Source organism: Drosophila gunungcola (genome assembly GCF_025200985.1).
Source record: "Drosophila gunungcola strain Sukarami chromosome X unlocalized genomic scaffold, Dgunungcola_SK_2 000046F, whole genome shotgun sequence".
Classification (NCBI taxonomy): Eukaryota; Metazoa; Arthropoda; class Insecta; order Diptera; family Drosophilidae; genus Drosophila; species Drosophila gunungcola.
Window position 1 is genome coordinate 417,143 of NW_026453192.1, and position 15,269 is coordinate 432,411.

At 39.0% G+C, this 15,269-nt stretch overlaps 1 protein-coding gene and 2 non-coding genes across 5 annotated transcripts in view; 2 read left to right on the plus strand and 1 right to left on the minus strand.

Moving 5' to 3' along the window:
• Positions 1-15,269, plus strand: part of LOC128260962 (uncharacterized) — an 83,688-nt gene that overhangs the window by 43,084 nt on the left and 25,335 nt on the right. The window lies entirely within an intron of this gene.
• Positions 11,645-11,717, minus strand: Trnar-ucg (transfer RNA arginine (anticodon UCG)). The gene has a single exon. It is a non-coding gene; the product is annotated as a tRNA-Arg (tRNA).
• Positions 12,469-12,542, plus strand: Trnai-aau (transfer RNA isoleucine (anticodon AAU)). Its single transcript has one exon. It is a non-coding gene; the product is annotated as a tRNA-Ile (tRNA).

Consider the following 15,269-nt stretch of genomic DNA (forward strand, 5'->3'; position numbering starts at 1 on the left):
TGGGTATACCATATATGGGTATGGGCTGGGTTTGGGTGGAGGATGAAGGATGAAGGATGGAGCATGGTGGTTGCGGGTGCGGTGTGTGTGCGCACTTATTCATTCATTTGTGTACTAATAGGCGCACAATCAGACAAAATGACAGACAATCAGTCAAACAAACAGACAAATATACACCCATACACACGCCCGAGACAAACAAACATGCAGACAAACAAAAGCGGTTGGCGATGGCAGCCAACAAACGACATTATCCAAAGTCAACAGCACAAACAAATCACACGCACTCACACACAGTGGCGTTACAAAAAATAGGGGATCAATATCAATATGCAAAGCAAATATTAATTATAAAGAGAAGAGCTAATAAGCCGCGTTTCGCAAAATATAGCACGTTTTAAAACCCTTCTTTTGTAATATTTTAATTGGGATATGAATTAATAAGTAGGCTTTAATAATACATTTATTTTGAAAAAGCTTTCCCATTTTACAAGTATATAATACATATTATTTGCTCATAAATACAAATCATATTTTTTTTTGAGAAATTAAAGAAGGACTAAAGCTTCTTATCTTTTATTATAAATATATAACATCATTAAAAAACATATTTTAAAAATTGTTTCTAGACCAATAAAAGGATCTGTAAGTTATATTCCGCATCTAAAACTATTTTTTTGTGACGAGCATTTTATAAAAACAGCACTAGTTATAAGTTAATAAAATGTAATATAATGTAAGAAAAGTTAATTAATATAATATTTTATTTAATTTGCTTAGAAACTATAAAAACTTGTATGTACATTACAACTTTTGTAATTTATTTCTTTGAATTTTGTTTCCATGTAGGTTTACCTGCCTTAATTAATTGCTGTGCACTTAGCTAATTGCTATTTTCTTGACCGCAGCTGTATACAAGCACACACTTAACATCGGTACGGGCACCCACACATTCGCACACTCATAGACCTCCACACACACACACACACACACACACTCACACTCACGCATTAGGTGCGCTCTTTATGTTTTATCTCAAAATGCGATGCTTGGCTGCTGATGAGTTGCCAGCCAACCACCAACCACCGCCCCGCCTTCTTCCAGCCACCGCCCCTTTTGCTCTCAAGAGATGGAGGCTTGTCATTTACCCACACCCCCGCCCACCCCCTCGAAAAACCCCCCAGCAGCTTCCATGCCTTTTTTCACTGCTTATGTTGAATTTTGAGTCTGCTTGTTCACTTAATGATTCTGTTTGCTATTAACACAGCAATGTTTTTGACAGTGTTGGAAAGTGTTTTGGAAAGCAAAAGAAGTTCAAGTAAAAGTTCTGTTTTTCCAAGTGCTTTGGCAAGCAATTTAGTCGTTTTAATTTGTGGGAAGTTCTTATTTATACATTTTCCGTTTCTTATTAAAAATTTCTTGGGTTACATTAATAATATTATATTAATATTAAGACCAAGACCGAGTTTAAGGCGCGAGTTTATATTTGTTGAGTCTTATCTATATATATACAGTTATGTGGTTGCCAGTATGGCAAAGGGTTTTATGAAGCAACTCATTTAAACGTTGGAAGCAGTCTCGTTACCCAACCTTAATTTGTTCGTCATGAAATTACTCAAAAAAAAGAAAATTCTAAGGAGTTTTCCGGCAAGCGTTTTTCTCGCAGCCCGAAGGGCATACACCGAGTTTCGTGGGGAAAAGCCGGTCGACTTTCTTGTTTGCTTGTTAACTTTGACTCACTGCGGATGTTTCTTGTTCTGGTCTTTGGTATTGTTGTTGCTGGTGACTGCATAAACCGCTTAGCGGGCGTAATTTAAATCGCCTTTGTTGTTCAAAAACTCTTGCGGAAAGCCTTTCAAAATGATTATCATAATGGGCCAATGGCAAATGGTGTTAGCAACTGGCTTTTCTTTTGATTACTGCCTCGCTTGCCGTTCATATAGGGAATATATGTGGGTGCTTCTGTCTCTATGTTGTCTTACCAGGTGGCTTATTTTTTTAGAGTCGGTAGAATGACTTGTTAACTTCTCTGTTACTCTAAGTTGGGTCATGAAATTGGATTTTTATATAAATAGTTAGGGGCTTAAAAGCGACTGAGAAGTTACTTGACTTTAATGTTGTTATAATATGTTAAAGTCACTTAAATTGGTATATTTATAAATAGTTTGCACTGAAAGATACCTTATTTTTTTCTCATATTATATATGCACAATATTTCTCCGAGTAAACCCATGTTGCTCGGGAAATGCCATGAAAACATGGGCTAATTATAAGTCAAACTGTCTGCTAATTTTTCTTTTTGTTCTATCTGCCCGCGAAAGGTGAAACAAATCCAAAACAAATGTCGATGTTTTGGTTGGGGTCTTAGTTTTTTTTCGGGAACCAAAAATTGCCTGTCTCTGGTTACGTGTAACAAGTAAACTTGTCTAGCCAAGCAGGGTCTTAGCCCAGGGGGAAGTGTTAGCCCCACGGGAAGTTTAAGCCAGGAAATCCCAGAAAGTGCCATACTGTTTTCTTAATTTTGTCTTCTTCTTTTTTTTGTTTGTGTTATCCCAAGTTATTGATCAAGCTCGCCCGAAAAATGCAGTCTCAGTCTGTAGCCCCCAGCCGCACGACGCCCCTGTGTCTGGGACATGACAACTTGGTAGCTGGGAATCCCCTTGCAGTTGATTTTTTTTTCGCAATTTTTTTCTTATATATTTAGTTTTTTTTTTTTTTTGGTATGTTGGTCTTCAACTTCAACTTGTGTTTCTCGCTTTTTCCACGACTGTCGAACATTTTTCGTGTGCAGTGGCAAAAATTCTCGTGTCTGGCAGCGGGGGCGGCTGGCAGCGCCAAGGGGGCGTGGCAAACATTGGCAATGTCTGCACGCGATGTTTAACGTCTGCTTTCCCGAATACACTCTAGTACCTAGTCCCGATTCCCGAGTCCCGGATCCTGGATCCTGGAACCAGAGTACCAGACGATAGGCAAATGCAAACAAGAAACTTTGTCGGCCGAAACGGAGGAGAAACCGCCAGACCATGCCCCTTTTATTTTTGCATGCCCCTTGCTCCAGGCACCGCCCCTGAAAATCTCTGTCTGTGTGAGTCCGCCGCTTCCGCCTTTGCCAAGCACCGCCAATCATTGGCGTAAATTGAGCTCATTGTGGTCTAACACCATTACACCGGCCATGTACGACGGCGCCCATGTGTGGGCAGGGGGTTAAGGGGGTACTGGGGAGCGCTGGGGGGTTAAGGGTCGGCGGCAGGCAGACACAGATAGATGGAGTTGCCAAATTCAACTGTGACTACACTGCAAGAAAGTCCATACAAGTTGCAAGTGGATGTGCACTGTTCCCCCAAAATGTACTTCCGAATACCTAAAAATATTTTATTCAATTAATGTTCAATACTTGTTATAAAGCTACTTTTCACTTTTTTTAAATTTAATTTTGAATTCTTTTTTGTAGTCCCTGAATTTTGAAATATTGTATAGTTTTCTCGGTTAATTATTGATGCTTTTTAAGCTCTAAAGTTTTCTTGAACAGGTTATAGTTCCCAAAATAAGTTGTTTACAAAGTGCAATTAAAAATAAGATATATATATATATTTTGGTCATTATTTTTGTGAGATTATGGTAAGAATTGATGCGCTTTTTAATTTATAAGAAATTATATATATTCGGGCAGTGTCGGGCTTAGGCCAAGTCTGGTGGCGCCTGTGTGAAGTCGTTAAATGCGGCAAAGTAAAATAAATTGAGCCAAGTCATGTTTCGAGCATGAAATGCATTTTTATTGCAGCCAGCAATGGGTGGATTCCTGGGAATGCGGATGGTGGAATTCGGATTGCGAAATGGGGAATGGGGTGTGCACAACAAGGGTAACCACCGAAATATATGAACTATTGAAATGCACAAGATATTGACTGCCGACTGTCGACTAACGACCCTCGACCGTCGACCGTCGACTGGCGGCCTCTGCTCTGAAGTTGCCGGCCATAAAGTTCATAAATTTACGAGGACCCAAGCAGCGAGTTGCAAGTGGCAAGTTGCAAGTTGCAAGTTGCTAGCTAAAAGTCCTTTGAGCAGCAGACAAACTTTCATCGAATGGAAATTATTATTTCATTTATCAGTTTTGCTCAAAGGTCGGCACTGCCGGTCTGGAGGCTCTCGATAGCAGACTTTGAGGGGGTTTCATTAGGAGTTCGTAACTGCTGGCATACATACAAAATTATATGTACAAAGTGCCGTGATTGCAACTTTCTAAGCATTTTCAGACGGCTTTAATTAATGCCTATTAGTCTGTTAATAAGTTAACTGTCTTGTTTATAAGTTAATAAGTTCTTTTTTATCTCAATTTGTTTACTACATTTTTCAAAGTTTTAATAATAATATCTAAAGCCTTTTAAAATTGCAATAAAATTGGTAAATAAACACTTAAAAAGTTTTAAATTATTCAAGATATTTAGATATATGTTATGTATTTAAATGGAAGTTTTTCTATTTAATTAATAATTATCTTAGCTCATAGCTAATCAATCTTAGAGCTAGACCGATTTTTCCTAAGCTCTCGCCCAATGTATTTAATATTTTAAGCATCATTCTCATCTGTGCTGCTTCAGCTTTTGTGCCTTAAGCATTTTTATAATTACACCTCAACTGGCTTTGCATTTGACTAAGTAATTCCCATTCATTCGCTGGACTATTTATTAATTCAACTCTTTATCTCTTCTTATCTCGTTGCAGGTGAGTTTCCCAGGCGAAGGATGGAAAATGGTTAGCCGGGGATTTGCCGGTCGGTCTGTGAGGGGTTGGGTTGGGGTAAAACTGGCCACTAATTGCCCCCGTTGGCAGATCCCTCAGATGCCTCAATTCCAGACCGCATTCCCCATTTTTGCTCCATTTCGCACCGCTTTCGTTTTGCCACCCGCTGTGTGTAATGTAGCCAAGTCCATGTTCCCAGTGTTTTTCTGGTTCTGGTGCTTGGCCTTTATTCTTTTTTTGTTTTTTGTTTTTTTTGTTTTTGGCTTGTGCCCTCCTGCAGTTTTATAAATTTTAATGTAATATTTCCATGTTGTACAATTTGGATGGCGGGCGCGTTGGGGACCAAAAACGCTTACAACGCCGAAAATTATGCTATAAAAATGCACTGCCACTAATTAGGCCAACAAACATGGCTGAAAGCGCCAGCAGATGCGTTCTTAGAAATGTTTTCTTGGCCGTCGGGCCGCCTTCTAATATTATTTTTATGTGGCTATATCTTGTTTTTTGTTTTGTTTTTTTTTTTTTTTGTGCTTCCTCAATGCCGCTTCAGTTCGCGCGCCCCGTTTCTGTTGTAAGTGTAATCATCGCACGATGAAAGCCGCTTACAATAATTGCCCCATCTTGTCCGGACATCGTCCGAGTCCGTATCCGTATCCGTACCCGTACCCGTCTCCTTGTCCGTGTCCTGTGTGTCCGGAAAGCAAAATCCCGGAAGCGGGGCTTCTTTTTTCCCCTTCGTCTGCATTGAAGTCGCTACGTTTTGTGTCGATTTCCGCTCTTCTTTGGCCTCCTCGCCTTTTTTCTTGTATTTTTTTTTTCCAAAAGTAATCGCAATTGCAAGAGAATCGGCGTGGGGGTTGGGTCAATTCCGCTTTTTATGGACTAAATGTAAATTGAATCAAGTTATTAGTGAGTTTCCAAGTGAATTAGCCAAGGCAAAGGAAAGGCGAGCCGAAAGTGGAAGCTATTAGCAGATGGACTGAAAACAGGAAAATGTGGTATTTATATAATCAACAATTATAACTGAGATTTATTATTATCCTATATAATAACCTAAAAAAAGGTTTCATGTCAATTTTTGTAAGCTTCCGTTTTTATGTCTTACAATTTTTCATTGTGACCAAAAGCTAATTTCAATAACACTAACTTTTGACTTAAATTGTAATACTTTTTCTTATGTTTTCTTAAATTGAAAGTTGTTTTAATCTTTCTTTGGAACAAAGTGATTCAAAGAAATTAATATTTATTAATTGTATGTGAATAGTTAATATATTATACAACACTTTTCCATTAGTTCTCTTTTTTCAACTTAAAGCCACATTTTCGGAGACTTCTCATTTTATTTTCAACTGGTCCAGCAAATAATAGAAAATTCTTTCTTTTTGTTTATTGTTAGCAATTTCTTTGCTTTTCATTTCCTTTTTTCTCATTTTTCCTCCTTTTTTCTTGCGTTGCCCGTCTGAAATATTAATAAATAATTTTATTCTATGTTAATATTTAAGCACCCTGGTCAGTCATAAATGTAATTTATTGCCGCCTGGCCACACCCCTTTTTAAGGGTATTTATACCGCTTGGCTTTGTTGTCCTGTCAATGTTGTTGTGTCCGTTATATTTGTATTGTTGGTCGCCTAGACGAGGGTCCGAAAATGTTGGAAAACTGAAACTTTTTTGTTGCCGCCACCAATGCCGCTGTGTTGTGTGGTCATTTATGTCATTTCATATTTATTCAGCGGCCTTCTGCATAATTGGCAATCCGCTCGATGCAAAGAGCAAAAAAAAACACAAAAAGCTTTCAAAAGCCACCGAAATAAAAATCGAGAAAGGGCTCGTAGTAAACCGACGTCACTTGGGGGGACCAAAAAAGTGAACGAGCAGATGGTAATAAAATTACAAAAATATCCAAAATTTAAGCAGACCTTTAAAGGCCGCTGAACGCTGTCCGCTGCCCGCTGTCTGCTTAAAAATAAATCTATGTAAATGCATTTAACGTGGTCGGGATGGGCGGATTAATTGAGTTGCCACTTGGTGGCAGTTGGTTGCTGAATATTGCAGTGCTCCTGCTGTTTCGCCTGCTCCCTCCATGAATTCACATCACGCATACGCCATGTGGCTCACACACACACTCTATATCTCTCTCCCTCTCTCTCTCTCTCTTTCTCTCTCTCTCTCTTTCTCTCTCGCTTTCTTTGTTGGCCCTGCTATTGACTTGGCCCGAAAAGTAGCCGAGAAACTTAAAACTGGCAAAGAGTTGAGTGAAGTTGATCCAGTGCGAGTGGGTCCCCGGGCATTTTGTGGCTTTTGCGGCCTCCCATGGCCTAAGTATTTCAGCACTTTTGCATATTTTATTGTATTTTAATTAACTAAATCTCCGCTGCCGGCTACGGACCAAAAACTCTGTCAACTTGCGGTCAGCAAAAAGTGCGGAATTTTCAGGGCAGGCGATACGCTTTTCCAGGAGTTTGCCCTCAACTGCCTGAAAATTGCTCTGGAAATGCTTTGAAATATTAAAATTAAACATGATTGGGCAAGAATTAAAGATGACGACTTTGAAATCTATCAAATAATTTGCCCAAGGAAATGAGTTACAAAATCGTTTAAAATGAAAAACAAGTACTCAACTTTTAAATTAAAGTTCATGGCAAATTCTTTGAAAACAATATATCTTTAATACCAGATTTCCAACTTTAAAATTAAATATAAAATACAAAAATATATTTTTAGCGAATGCAAATAATTTAGTTTATATTTAAAATTTTACTAACTTTAAAAGTTTGCTTTTAAAGTTAAACTTATTTGGATCTTACAAAAATATAAATGTTCTGATAAAAAATCCGAAATATTTTTGAGATGTTAATATTTAAAATCTTTGAATATCTTGAATAGGTCAAATATATCTTTTTGTTTGGATCAATTTAAGTTAAGATCTACTCTATGATGATGTCCTGAATATATTTTCAAAACTAAATCCTTCGAAGATTTAAATTTTTTCGGTGCAGAGAATTATCCCTAAACTTGTTGACATTATCAACAAGACAAAGAAGCCAGCTCACCGCTCGGTCGGAAAGTGTTTGTCATCCGCCTTTGTCTTTGGTGCTCGGGTGATAAATCTGCATTAAAACTTCATTCTCGGGACGGCACACCATGTTTGTGTGTCCGAAAAATTAAATGTCACGTGCTAAGGTCGGATATGGAAAGCCGGGCAAAAGGGAAGCAACTTTTTAAGCCACTGTCCTCCCGTCAGCGACTTTGGCTGTGCCTTTGGCTTTGCCTTTGGCTGGAGCTAATTTATCAACAAATTGTTAAATGCAAGCGACTGCAACTGGAAATAAAGCCCCCCCGGAAACTTTTTGCACGCCGACAGTGAAATCTCAATTTGACAAATTAAATATTGACCGGAGAGCGGAAAAATTGGACTTCATCTATCTATCAAATACGCCGGCTTCCCAGCCGCATAAATGCAGTTAAATGGCTCTTGGCATCGCTTTTTCGGCCTACTCGTGGCCAAGGCGCCCTGGAAAGTGGCTTAAAGTCCTTCGGGAAAACTCACTCATTCACCCACAGTCGACATTTTCCTTTCCGTTTCGTTTCGTTCCGTTACGTTTTTCGAAGGGTTGAAGGGTCGCAGCTGCACGCAAATATTTGCCGCATTTTTTATGCGACCACGAAACAGTGGGAGCAAGCGAAATAGCAACACACAGTGGGAGCGAGGCAGGGAAAACCTTTTTATGCGATTTGCGTTTCGTCATAAATTTAACAGCAAGTAAATATTTGATTTGATTTTCGCTTCACCCCAACCAATAGAGTCAAAAACGGGCATCAGTTGATTAAATGGCAATTTTCAGCTTTTCAATTTCGGTGATTTTCCTTTATGGATTTAATTGAACATTTTAAGAGGCGGAAAACAACTGCAGACTGGGTGTGCTTTATAAAACAACGATTTAATGGTGTATTTCTCAATTCAATTTCGTTTATGAAAAGTTTTTGTTTTCTTTTAGAAATGCTGTCAATATATGAGGTGAATTGAGAAGTTAATACTTATTTATTTAACACGATTGATAAAAATATTTATTTATACTCGTAAAGCATCTGCTTAATTAAGATCAGTTAAGTTAAGAGTGAGTTAAATTACACAACAATGCATATTGCAATTTTTGTTAAGAGCTGCGATTTAGATATTATTCAGATATTATTGAGATATATAGTGCTTCCTAGAGTAGTCATTTTTCCCTAAAAAGTCTTGTTACAGCTAGCTAACCCGTCTGTCATAATTTTGTTTTTTTTTTCTCTGCTTCACTCCACTAATGGAAATAATTTGAAATTAGAAAAATTATGATGAGAGTTCGTCCTGTGCGCTGTGTGTCCTTTTATGTCTTAGCAACCGGAGGAGGCTTTCAACGGGGCCCACTCACACGCACACATGTGACTAGCCGAGGAAAATGAGCATAAAACAAAGTTTATATGCAACTTTTGATTACAAATGCAAATTACAGCGTCGACTGAAGCTCAGAGCAATAACAGCAAAAAACAAAAAAACCAAAAAAATGAAAGAGAGAGAAGAAGGAAAAAAGCCTGGAAAAGCGTGGCAGGAGCAGGAAAAACTTTTTCATATTGCAGCAGAAATTGCGTCAATGTTGGTTCATTCGTTCGTTTGTTTGTTTGTCTGCTTATTTGTTCGTTTGTTCGCCCGTTTGTTTGTTTGTTTGTCTCTGTTTGCCCGCCGCCGTTTGACGCTGTTTTTGGCAGTTCAGAGTTGACAAAACATTTCATTTGCAGGCAGTGACGAAAAATGCGTAATCATAACTTCGCAGGGCCTTCAGGTTGACTTGATTAGGGAAACGAAGTACACATATATTTAAATGTGATGACACAGAAAATTCGGCCGTCTTTGATGTCTGCTCTAAAGGTGCGGGATAAACGCAATATAGTTCTGGAAATGTTAGATCTTAAAAAGCTGAGGGTGCCTTATTCACATTGTTGATTTGCCACAACAGAAAATCACTTTAGATTCGGAAAATTTGATTTAGTAACTAGACTCAAATGACAAATAATAAGGAAATATTTTAAAAATGTGGAAAAACTGTTTTTCACAACTTTAGCTAAACCTAAAATCAAGTTTTTTTTTTAAATATATATTTTATTTCCAAATTATATATTACTTTTTGATTTATTATTATTATTATTGACTTGCTAGCAAATTGACATATAATTTTTAACTTGGTGTTTCAATTTATTGCTTGTATCTTTCGCAAATATATTCTGGTCTTATTAGTTTTACAACTTCAGTTAAACTAGAAAGTTTTTTCAACATATTTGTATTAACATATTATATTTTAAGCCAACAACATTTTAAAATTTATCTAAACAAATTTTAAGAACACCATATTTTCTTTTAAAGCTGCAGCCGTACTATTGACTTATAAATAATTTGAAATACATTTTGTAAACTCTATCCGTGATGGATAACTTTCGGAGCCCCCGAAGCTCACAGGAATCGTTAGGGATAATTGCAGTTTGAAATCGTCTCTCCGTTTTGTCTTTGCCATTTTTTTTACGGGGAGCACTCGTGACAGCGGCCAACACCATTACTCAATTTGCAGCAATTAATTTCCATGCCAACAACTCGATTTGTTTGCCGACTCCTTTCACTATCAGAGTGGCAGTCTCTGTCTCAGTCTCAGTCTCAGTTTCAGTCCGTTCCTGTTTCGTCCTTGCTCGTTGTCCTTTTTCCCAGTTCGGCTGCCTTTGTCCCATCGCTTGTTTACGGGTGACATCCGTTTTGCTAGTTTTGATGCAGGTTGCCTGCGACGATAATGATGGTGATGATGGCCACGAGTTCGGAGGTGAAGGTGAACGAATAGGCGAAGGAGACCCTAATTAATTTCTTCGGCTTTTGTCTGCAGTTATTTGCCGCATATATACATACATACTATATATGCACATCCAGGTGTTCCAGCTGGTGGACACATTTCAACTTATGCTCTGTGTGTGCCGGGCGAAACTTTTCGCCTGCGAGAGCGAAAACTGTTTTTCTCCTGCCGGAAAAGTTCGGGCCAAAGGTGGCCGTAGTCGGCCATAACCTCAATTATATGCAAGGCAGCTCATTGTCGTCGTCTGTATGCTCTTCCTTTCTCCCACCCGACCATTTTTACTTTTTGTCCAACTTCTCGATAAGCGTTTAATTGCTGGTCGAGGACCCAACGTCCTGTCTTCTGGGATGCCCGATTGTGGGTGGTCCTGGGTGGTCCTGGGTGGCAATGGACGGTGCTGGGCGATTCCGGGCACCAGAGGGCACAGGAAATGCGTTGAACAATTTCAACCGGATGTTAAATGTCAGAGCGCTTGTCGCCGTTGTTGCCATAGTGGCCATGGCCCCTGTTGTTCTTGCTGTTTTTGTGGGCTCTGCAATTTATAAGCGACAGCCGCTGTCAGGCACAGCACGAAATTGATGCCCGATCCGATCGGATCGCCGGCACTTGGAGTGGAAACTTCAATGAAAGTGCACCGGTTTGCTTTTAAATGCCGCCATTGTAGTGGATTTCTGTGTTTTTAGTTGGTTGTGCTGAAGGAACTTGGTTGGTCGAGAGGCTACGGATATGAAACTTGGCATGTGGCAGCTTTAAATGACTACTTACTATGCATATTCAAATTTAGTTAGCTCGACAACGTTATTCATTGGCAATTTGAGCTTTTGTTATAATACTCTGGGTAAACGTCGTATGTGTCCTTAAGCTACTATTTACTAAGTACATCTACATTGATTTTGTTTAAAAACGACGTGTGTACTTACGTGTACATGTACCTAGTGCTTAGTACTCTCCTAGCGACATCTATAGAAAAATTATATTCCCTAGTTAAAGTCTTTTTTGCCCCAAAAAATGAAAAAAAATAATTAATTTATTTCGACCGTGACAGGACTCGAACCTGCAATCTTCGGATCCGAAGTCCGACGCCTTATCCATTAGGCCACACGGTCACTTGGTTTTCAGCGGATCAAGATGTGAATAACCCAAACGTGGGGTGCGATTGTGAGAGCGAGATGGCATGTCCGGAGATGGAAAGAGATGGGGCGAACTAGAATCCGAATAAGAAAGAGAGGGAGAATGGGGATTTTTGTGTGGTGTGTGCGAAAACAAAGCGAGGCGCTAATTAAGCAACGCTCTAATGAACAACTGACGGAACGGAATGCCGGAATGGGTGAATGGGGAAATGCGGGAATGCCGGAGTGACGAACTGACGGGCGGACAATAAGGTGCAGCTGCTTCCTCTTCCTCTTTCTGGCTCATGAGCACAAATACCGACAATAGAACACGTTCCATACGCAAGAAATGAGTGCTCAAATAACTAAAAAGATGTGGAAAAAAAATAATAAAAAAAGAAAGAATAACTAGACGGCGGAAAAATGTGTATAAAAAATGAAATGTCAAGGAAATGTGCAAAATGACTTGGAAACTCTAGTGTTTTCTTTTTTTTTATGTTTTTGTTGCTTTTGTTTCTGCCGCGAGCTGAAAAGGAATGTTTCCGGCTTCGTCTTCCCTCTCGCTCAAACGCGTGGCCCCTCTACTTGCCTTTCTCTCTTTTTACTGAGGGGATTGAGCTTTCGTGCCACGTCATTACTGTAAATCGCAGAGCTTTAAGACTTCAGCTCTCCGCGATCCCCACGATTCTATATTTAGAATGTGGCGCTCTCTTTGCACTTATGGACTTTTCGACCGTCGTGGATCAGCGGCCCATTAGCTCAGTTGGTTAGAGCGTCGTGCTAATAACGCGAAGGTCGCGGGTTCGATCCCCTCATGGGCCAACAATACTATTTTTTCAAATAAATTATGTTTTGACTGGCCTGTTGTTTGTTTGTTTATAAGAATAATAGTTTGATAAAAATAACGAATAATATGATATGATATGTTATGACTCGTTCGATTATGTTTGCTAACGAAGTATTCATCTCAGCAATGACAAATATTTTTGTTGTAGAAATGAACAATAATTGGTTTTGTTTGTGAAAATATAATCTTAAATGTAGTAAAGTTACAAAAAGGATGTTCTTTCGTCTTTTATTTTACGCTTCTCCGTGCCCTTAGCAATTGCACTTCTTAACCCTTTTGTTTTTACATATGTATTTACTTTTATGAATTGTCCAACAATGGAGCTGCGAATCTTATCACAATGGAGCTCTATTGCAAGCACAATACATTGAGAGCTGGCCAAATCATTGGCCTCGTCAGCATCCCCATCATAATCAGCAGCCTCATCATCGGAATGATTGGCCTTCTGGCCAGAGGCATCTTCCCGTTTCGGTACTTCATTCATTCGTTTTTCTTTCATTCGGCTACATTTCATTTGATTCAATTCGATTCGTAGTCGATTCCATTCCATTTCCCATCCATTCAATAATACCCTCACCATATCCTTCGCTTCGAAACCCTTCTCTGCCGTTCTTCATCGATACCCTTTGAATCCTTGCAATTCCCTTCAATTCATTTGACTCGATTCATGGCTACCAATTTGCAGGAGGCGCCATCGCCGACGCTCGAAAACAACATGAGCATATTTTCTTTGGCCATAAAGAGGGGACAGGTCAGTGGGAGCTCTGCCCTGTAAATGTTTTCATTTCTCTTTTCCCCCGCACCCTCCGATCTACTTTTCTTTATTTTTATTTTTTTTTTTGGCAAACATTCAAAATGAAAAGTCGTTGGAAAAAAGCAAACCGAACCGAACCCCACGATAATGTGCATCAAATGAGCTGTGCGCACATTTAGCAGGCGTCGCCTTGGCTATTGAACTTTATTAGCCTTGTACTCGTCCGGGTTTCCCCACAGCCCCACCGATTGTCAAGGCCCCTTCCCCCACCTTCCGCTGTCTGGCTGGTTTCGGTCTGCTGGTCCTATGTTCCCCGAAAAATGGAGGAAAACAGCAAAAAATGGCAGCCGTAAACGTTTGAGAACCTCTAAAGACAGCCAGGGCAGGGGGCAGTTTATCAAAAAGCTTAACTGAAACACGCTCGGACATTTGTCCTGGCCGAAATCCCATGGGGATTTTCACACAAACGACCAGAAAATGCTCTAATATATGGGCAGTTATTTTATGATAACAATCTGCATGGATGTGAATTAATTTCCTTGTCACACAACATTATTTCACTTGTTTTTCGCTACTTGTAATAAATAATTAAGACAGGTCAGCTTTCCGAAAAATTCTTCAAGTGCTGAGACAATAAACGAAATGGTTCATTGTAATTAGGGTTTTTCGTAGTCTATAAATGGGCCTCTATATTTTCTTGTAAAAAATTAAAACATAGTTTATGTTTATTTTGTAAAAATAATTAAATAGGCATTAAGTTTTATTATTAAAGATTATTTTCTTACATATACTTTAAGAAGTATTTGAATCTTCACATTACTGCAATTAGAAATTGGTATGAAAAAACTTTTAGTGAACATCAATATTTTAAATGCTGATGAAAAGTGCTTTAATTATTCAATTATTAAAGCTTATTCAATTAAGTTAAGTTTAACTTTTACCTTTTTTGTCAAGACTGTATGGAAGGGAAAAATATTGAGCGAGCTGAAAGTTTCAAAGAATCCCCTTGGATTATACGTATATGCTGCATAAATCAATTGACCAATTGCATATGCCCTTTCTGGAGGGCTAAAAATAGAAAAACAATATATGGCGGAATAGCCGCACACACTCGCACTTATGGCCACTAACAAATCATGGCTGGTCGTGCATGTTTCATGTCCACTTAGCCAAGAAGACGACATAACGACAAAGTCGGCCGCCCACCCATAACTCCAGATCTTGTTTCAGCCGAAGGGAACCGCCCCCGCCAAACGGTCCACAGTTTTTGCTGCCACTGGCACTGAATTACGCTTAAATTATGGTAATTTATTTTACCCCAAAGAGCGATCTAACAGGGCCATGACGACAACGACAACGACATCGTGGACATGGCCCCTGGTCTCTACTCTCCAGTCTCTAGTTTCTAGTCTCTAGTCTGTATCGTCCAGTCCCCATTGGACACGATGTCTGATGCCCGATGTCTGATGGCCCATAGCCACTGGCCAGTGGCCAGTTTTGGCCCACTGTGTTACTGCCGCCGTTATCGTTGGCCTGGTCGCAATAGTTCAGCTTTTTACGCTTCTGTTTCTGTTGCTGAAACACTCACATACCGCCCACAGGACATAACTTTTTCTAGCCTCCCAGCAAAAAACAACTCAATTATACTTAAAAACTTTCATGTTTCTAATTTTTATTTCACATACTCCACAATTTGCTTAGATATTTGGCATGGGACTATACTCTATAAATATAACTGCATTAAACACAAACTTATTTTATAAATTAACAGTGTAAAGTTTTTAGGCATCTCAAGTCAGGCTTTGAAATTCCCAAATGCTGTCAGAGTTCATTAGACTTGCTTCTTATGAAGTTGTTACAATATATATAAATAAAAAATAAAACCATATATAATATTCTCTAACAAAAAATAGTCATTTTAATTTGATTTGCATGCACATTCATTTAG